This window comes from Vulpes lagopus, chromosome 7, assembly GCF_018345385.1.
Source record: "Vulpes lagopus strain Blue_001 chromosome 7, ASM1834538v1, whole genome shotgun sequence".
In the NCBI taxonomy this organism is placed as follows: domain Eukaryota; kingdom Metazoa; phylum Chordata; class Mammalia; order Carnivora; family Canidae; genus Vulpes; species Vulpes lagopus.
The window spans coordinates 130464548-130472920 of NC_054830.1; the positions used below are offsets into that span (position 1 = coordinate 130464548).

At 40.5% G+C, this 8373-nt stretch overlaps 2 pseudogenes; both read right to left on the reverse strand.

The window, feature by feature from the left end:
- Positions 1-1110: 1110 nt before the first annotated feature.
- LOC121495684 lies at positions 1111-2765 on the reverse strand (annotated as a pseudogene).
- A 4059-nt stretch (positions 2766-6824) lies between these two features.
- On the reverse strand, positions 6825-7454 carry LOC121494370 (annotated as a pseudogene).
- Positions 7455-8373: the final 919 nt, after the last annotated feature.

The window sequence follows — 8373 nt, forward strand, 5'->3', positions numbered from 1 at the left end:
CAACAAGCGCTATTATTGTAGGAAACTTGCAACACAAGATATATTGACTAATAACAGTGTCACCTCTACCAAAAAGTTGTTCACAGGACACAGTAACATTCAAATTCCCAAGAATGAAAAGGTTAAGAGGAAAACCATTGAGGCTTTATAATAAAAGAAGGTAGCCATCTTAAAGAAATAATGTAATTTCCAGGAACATAATAAAATAAAAAATTTTGAATCCATCTGTTATCCATCCTAACAGAGGCACATTTAAATCATTTGGCATTATACTTAGAAAAGATTCCAACCCATTAACAGCAAAGAAACTATTACTGCATGCACCTAAGCTTCTAGAAGTTTGCACCTGAAAAGCTTCTGAGGTCCACGCAGTACTGCAGTCTCAAAAATAATCAGAAGGAAATGAATGGGTCTGACACTAGGCTCTAAGCTTTATCAGCAGGGAAGAGGACATTCTAAGGTTTACATTTTAAGTATCTAGGACATCTAATGTAGTGACACCAAGGGTGTGGAATGGTGACACAATATAAAGATTTCATACCCACTGTATAATGACTCATATATACCTAAGTTTTTCTGTCAACTTAAGCACTAACATACAGTTCTATATATAATGTCCAGTTTAAAACATGGAGCTAAGGAACACCTACAATTCAAAGACAGAATCCAATGATTTATCAAAACTGTATCAGTAACTATGAATTTTATTATGTGGACATCTACTGTGGCATGCATCTGTACAAAACTTTCAGGCAGTGGTCCACAGCTGGGTTATGAATAAAAAGGCATAAGCTTTTCTCTCATTTTATTACAATGAAGTTTAACAGTACAGAAAAGTCACATGAGGTGGGTCAGATTTTTTAAACCCTGCAACATGAGGAACTCTAAATACATTAAATATTGTTATACATTCAGACTTCCAATGTACAGGTCTTGGAAACAGTTACAGCCCTCACCAAGCTAGGTTGGGAACATGAAGTCCAACAGCATCTGAAATGCTGTGAAGGCATAATTTTACAAATAGCAATGTAAGCTTACAGAACTTGCCTTTATTAAGGTGGTATGTTCATGTAATTTCAGCACCTTCACAATATAACGAACCAAATTTACTATACTTCACTTCTAAAAACCTAGATGAAACATGAAAAAGAAGTCATACAGTATAAATTGCAACTTCAGGGAAAGTTCCTGCTTTATTATTCCAAATAATTTTTCCCATGTAAAATAAATGTCCAATAGTTCCTGGTATGTGGGAAGATAATGTTTGTTAAAGTCACAATGAAGCCTTATTGACGGAAGCTTGGCTATATAAACAGCACAAGTTGAGAAAAGGTTTAATCTCCAAACCTATTAGGTTGGATGAAGTAAGATCAGTAACGGCCACCTTGCGACATTACAGGAGGCCTCATTCCCATCAGAAGTCGAGGAGGCCCACCCTGGTAAGGAGGTACCATTGACGGTCCCTGCCCATATGGTGGCATAGCACCAGGAAGGTAACCTGACATGCCTTGATGATGACCACCATACTGACCATGAGGCGGCATTGGGGGTCTCATTCCTTGTTGTTGTGGGATGCCTGGCTGTGGTGGCATCATACCTCCAATAGGTCCAACTGGTGGATTACCAAATAGGAGCCTGTCCTGGTCGAGGAAGGTTACGTTGATATTTAGGTAACTGTGCCCTTCTCTCTTCCAGTGATATATCTTCATCTGGATGGGTCAACTGACTGGTTACACTGGTTGTCGTAAGTGTAGCAGGCTTGTTATTGAAGCCGCTGGTTTAGCTGCAGTGCTATTTGTTGTACTAGTAGTTGAAGCTGTAGACTGTATAAGCAGGGAATGTAGGCTTTGGGGGTTCTGTAGTTGTTGCAGGGATACTATTTAAGGGCTTGAAATCTGTACCAACAGGTCCTTGGACAGCTGTCTGAACCTGTCCAGCACTGGGGAAAAGAGGCTTCATAACTGGAGGCTGTGGAGCAGGAACTGGTGCTGTCGGTGCAGGTGGTCTATTAAGAATGCCTGGCACTGAAACAGCCTGTGCTTGAGTCATTGGAGGAATCCCAGGACGGGGAACAGGAGGGGGCATACCTGGTGGCATACCAGGCATCAGAGGTGGTATTCCTGGTCCAGGTGGCATCATTCCACCCATTGGTATCATTATGTTTTCACTGCAAAGTGACTGGGTGTATTTTCTCTGATGATGCAATCCAGGTGGCATGCCTGGCATAACTGGTAGCATTCCTGGCATCAGAGGAGGAACACCTGGCATTAATGGAGGTATGCCTGGAGGCATTCCTGGTGTTCCTGGAACTGGTGGCAGTCCTGGTTGCACCATCGGGGGGATATAACCTTGTTGAGGCTGAACAGGCTGTGGCTGAAATGAAGTTGACGCTGCAGAGTCATCATCGTATTCATCAGACTCATTTTGTTGCTTCTTTTTTTTTTTTTTTTTGACTCTCTTGTGTTTTCTCTTCAAGAAGTCATCTTCTTTCATCCATGTCTTTTTCTGGAATACCTTCCATACCATATATTTCCAATTCTACGTCAGTTCTCCCAGGAATTGCATTTGGTACAGCATCTATTGTCTCTTTATGCACCTGCAAGCAATGAATAGCTAAACCAGGTCCTGTGTACAACTTCTTATGACATATATGGCATTTAAAATGTTTTGCTTTTTTGGTGCTGTATAAGAATCTTCTCGTCATCAAAATCTCTATTACAATACCAGCACCACGGCTTCAGCTGCTTCTTCTTCTTGGGACCCATAACTGTGCTCTACTGACAAAGTAAAACGGGGGTAGGGGGATCAAGCAGGATAAACAAGGCAAAAATCACTGACTCTTTTGAGCCAACGGCTACCACCGCGGCCATCACAGGAAACAGACACAAAAATGCATTAATTTTTATTATTACTAATAAGCTTAGGGAGCCAAAAAGAGAATGGATTCTAATGTCTGTAGCACATTAGGGGAGGCTGTGTTGCATGGTGCCTAGTCCTAACTATTTCTTCTGGAAGCTTTGAAGAGCTTTTACCTTTTATTGTAGATCTTCTGACACCATTCACCTCTGTGTCCACCCCCCCCAAATTCCCATTGCCCCTAAGCATCAGCTTGGAGATTTCCAACCTGGAGTCTGGAAACTCAGTGACAGTCTTGGAGCTAGCACCAGCTTTCTCTTCTCCATGCCAGCTTCTCAGCTTTCTGTCTTCCTGGAGAGAATGACTTCTTGGGAGGGAGGATCCCAATAGTCCATTCTAAAGTATGCATCACTCTTGTGGTCCTGCAGTGTCTTTTCTGTCCCAAATAGCTGTTGGACTGCCTTTGTTTGTTCTTGACTTCTTGGGCCGTGCAATGCCCCATCTGGAATTTGGAGTCCTATCTGATCCACAGAAAATGGTGCCCCAGACCTGCAGCCCTTGCATAGGGTACGTCCAACGATGTGGAAACAAAACAGTGCCTAAGCCAAGTGTTGAGCTTGCAGTCACTGCTGCCTCATTGAGTTCTCAAGTTATGAACCAAAGGCTCCATTTTGCAAAGGAAAGAAATGGTTTCTTTATTAGGAAGATAAAGAAATTTTCCCTTAGTGAATATCATTTTCAATGGGGCAAAACTGAGAGCTTTCTCCCTAAGGTCAGGAACACAACAGAGATGCCCACTCTCACCACTTTCGTTCAACATACTACCAGAAGTCCTAGCTTCAGCAATCAGACAACAAAAATAAATAAAAGGAATTCAAATTAGCAAAGAAGTCAAACTCTCACTCTTCACACATGTCATGATACTTTACGTGGAAAACACAAAAGGCTCCACTCCAAAATTGCTAGAATTTATACAGCAATTCAGCAACGTGACAGGATATAAAATCGGTGCACAGAAATCAGTGGCATTTCTCTACACTGACAATGAGACTGAAGAAAGAGAAATTAAAGAGTCAATCCCATTTATAGTTGTATCAAAAATCATAAGATTCCTAGGAATAAACCCTTATAAGAAAAGAGGTAAAGGCCCAATACTCTAAAAACTGAAATGAAGAAAATACAAAGAAATGGAAGAACATTTCATGCTCATGGATTGGAAGAATAAATATTGTTAAAATGTCTATGCTACCTTGAGCAATCTACACATTCAATACAATCCTTATCAAAATACCATCAACATTTTTCACAGAACTGGAACAAATAATTCTAAAATTTTTATGGAACCAGAAAAGAATCTGAATAGCAAATGTTGAGGCATCACAGTTCTGGAATCACATTTCTGGAGGCATCACAATTCTGGAATTCAAGCTGTATTACAAAGCATTAGCCACCAAGACAGTATGATACTGGCACAAAAAGCAGACACATTGATCAATGGAACAGAATAGAGAACCCAGAAATGGACCTTCAACTCTATGGTCAACTCATCTTTGACAAAACAGGAAAGAACATCCAGTGAAAAAAGGACAGTCTCTTCAACAAATTGTGCTGGGAAAATTGGACATCCACATGTATAAGAATGAAACTGGACCCTTTTTTTACATCATACTCAAAGATAAACTCAAAATGGATGAAAGACCTAAATGTGAGACAGGAATCCATCAAATCCTAGAGGAGAACATAGACAGTAACCTCTTCAACCAAGGCCACAACAGCTTCTTGAGGGACACGTCTCCAAAGACAAGGGAAACAAAAAGCAAAAATGAACTATTGAGGCTTCATCAAGATAAAAATGTTGGGATGTCTGGGTGGCTCAGCAGTTGAGTGTCTGCCTTCGGCTCAGGGCATGATCCTGGGATCCCAGGATCCTGGGATTGAGTTCCACATCAGGCTCCCTGTGAGGAGCCTGCTTCTCTCACTGCCTATGTCTCTGCCTCTCTCTCTGTGTCTCTCATGAATAATAAAAAAATTAAAGATAAAAAATCTAATGCACAGTAAATGAAACAGTCAACAAAACTAAAAGATAACCCAAAGAATGGGAGAAGACATTTGCAAATGACATATCAGATAAAGGGCTAGAATCCAAGATTTATAAAGAACTTATTAAACTCAACACCCCCAAAACAAAGAATCCAGTCAAGAAATGGGCAGAAGACATGAATAGACATTTCTCCAAAGAAGACCTACAAATGGCTGACAGACACATGAAAGTATGCTCCACATCACTTGGCATCAGAGAAATACAAATCAAAATACAATGAGATGCCACCCTACACCAGTCAGAATGGCTAAAATTAATGATAGGAAGCAACAAATGTTAGTGAGGATGTGGAGAAGGGGGAACCCTCTTGCACTGTTGGTGGGAATGTGAACTGGTACAGCCACTCTGGAAAACAGTGTGGAGTTTCCTGAAGAAGTTAAAAATAGAGCTACCCTATGACCCAGCAATTGCACTACTGGGTATTTACCCCAAAGACACAAATGTAGTGATCTGAAGGGGCACCTGCACCCCAATGTTCACAGCAGCAATGTCCACAATAATCAAATTTGGGGAAGATCCCAGATGTCCATGGACAGATGAATGGATAAAGAGGAAGAATTATTCAGAAAGGATGAATACTTACCATTTGCAATGATGTAAATGGAACTGGAAGGTATTATGTTGAGCTAAGTAAGTCAATTAGAGAAAGTCAATTATATGGTTTCACCCATATGTGGAATATAAGAAACAGCATAGAGGATCATAGGGTTAGGGAGTGAAAACTGAATGGGAAATCATCAGAGAGGGAGAAAAACCATGAGAGACTCTTAACTATAGGAAACAAACTGAGAGTTGCTGGAGGGGTGGTGGGGGTATAGGGTAATTGGGTGATGGACATTAAGAAGGGCACATGATATGATGAGCACTGGGTGTTACATGCAACAGATAAATTATTGAACACTACATCTGAAACTAATGATGTACTATATGTTGGCTAATTAAGTTAAAAAAACACTTTCCCTTTATAATATTGCTAAAAGTGGAACCAAGATGTGGAAATAGCTGCCCATTTTTTCCCCACGTTGTTAATTAATTTAAAAAAGTTTTTATTCCAATTTCAGTTAACATACAGTGTAATATTAGTTTCAGGTGTACAATTTAGTGATTCAACATTTACAACACCTGGTACTCATTACAAGTGCCTTCCTTAATCCCCATATGTATTTCCCCATCTCCCCACCCATCTCCCCTCTGGTAACCATCAGATTATTCTCTGTAGTTAAAATTGTTCTATGTAGTTAAGAGTTTGTCTCCTTTCTCTTTTTCTCCCCATGTTCATTTTTTTAAATTCTACATATGAATGAAATCATACAGTATTTATCTTTGGCTGACTTGTTTCACCTAGCATAATAGTTTTTTGCCTTATCTACGTTGTTGCAAATGGCAAGATTTCATTCCATTTTCTGGCTGAATAATATTCCATCGTGTGTGTGTGTGTGTGTGTGTGTGTGTGTGTGTGTGTGTGTGTATCTCACATCTTTTTTAATGGTTTTTATATTTTTAAAAAGATTTATTTATTTTAGAGAGTGAGTGAGCAGGTGAGTGGGGGAGGAGGGCACAGAGAATCTTTTTATTTTTCTTTCCTTTTTTTTTTTTATTGAGGGAAAGTCCTGATTTCCCTTTTAGAAAGTAACCCAACTTCTACAAACTTACACATTCTCTTTATTTTCTCAATTATAAAAATATATAAAAGGAAACACTTTTATAAAAGGAAACTTATAAAAGGAAACATTTATAAAAGGAAATAAATGAAGGAGGAAAGGAAAGAGTCAGATGTGTTTGTAGAGCTCACAACCTGCTTCCCAGAGGCAGCAGTTTATGAAGTGTTGAGATGCTTCAGGAACGGGGTTGGGGGGCCTGAGGATCATTAAAGTCTCAAATTTCCAAAGTCATTCTCTAAACTGTTCAGGGGCTGGAGGATCCTCTGGAGCCAAAGGCCTATGCTTTCACTGTATTGCTTCAGCTTGTATCAGGGCTGGAAAGGCCTGCCCTCGTGGCCCACAAACTTCTCCCAGCAGTCCTCAAACTCCAGGTGGCTCATGATGGCCATGGGGATCCTGGATGTCTGCAGATGCCTCAGCACCCCCTTATGCTTCAGGCGCCAGTGGAAGTACAGGCGGGAAGCAAAGAGCCTCAGGCTGATGTGGGGGTGATCTTTGACAAACCAACCAGTTTCTTGGCACAGGTGGGACAGGGGCTTCACGTGACATAGCAGGTGATTTCGAATCTCTGGGATGGGTCTAGTTGTCGTGACTTTATATCGTCAATAAAGCAAATTTCTGCATGGCACTTTTCATAAGCCTCAGGATTTCTCCTACCGGCCTTGTGTCCAGATGGCCCGAGTGGCACCTGGTTTGAAGGCAGACTTTGGCAGTTATGGGGCCTTCACGTGGCTTCAGCTGGTACACGGGTAGGTCCTCCTCCGGTAGTATGGCTTTGTGACCTGGAGCTTGTTGCTGAACTGTGGGTAGAATGTTTCTTCTTGGAGTGAATTCATTGTGGTTCAGTCTTGCTTTCAGAAAGTCCCAATCTGGAGACAGAGAAAGAAGCATAAGCAGGCTCCCCACTCAGCAAGGCTCCTCCATGTCACAACTCTGATATCCTGACCTGAGCCAAAATCAAAAGTCAGCTGTTTAACTGACTGAGCCACCCAGGCACCTCTATAACCACATCTTCTCTATCAATTCATCTTTCGATAAACACTTGGGCCATTTCCATAATATGGCTATTATTGATGCTTCTGCTATAAATATCAGGGTGCATGTATCCTTTTGAGTTAGTAATTTTGTGGGTTTTTTTTTTTTTTGGTAAGTACCTACTAGTGCAATTGCTGGATCATAGGGTAGTCCTATTTTTAAGTTTTTGAGGAACCTCCATACTGTTTTCCAGAGTGCCTGAACCATTTTGCATTCCCACCAAGAGCACAAGAAGGTTCTTCTTTCTTCAAACATACTTGCCAACACCAGTTGTTTCTTGTGTTGTTAATTTTAACCTTTCTGATAGGTGTGAGGTGCTATGTCATTGTAGTTTTGATTTGTATTTCCCTGATGATGAGTGCTGTTGAGCATCTTCTCATGTATCTGTTAGCCAACTGTGTCTTCTTTGGAAAAATGTCTATGCATGTCTTATGCCCATTTTTAAACTAGATTATTTGTTTTTTGGGTGTTGAATTCGATAAATTCTTTATAGATACAGATAGTAGCCCTTTATCAGATATGGCATTTGTAAATATCTCCTCCCATTACAAAGTTTGCCTTTTAGATTTGTTGTTTCCTTTGCTGTGCAGAGCTTTTTGTTTTGATGAAGTCCCAATAGTTTATTTTTGCTTTTGTTTTCCTTGTCTCAGGAGACCTATCTAGTAAGAAGTTGCTATGGCCAGTGTTGAAGAGGTTACCGCCTGTGTTCTCCTCTAGGAT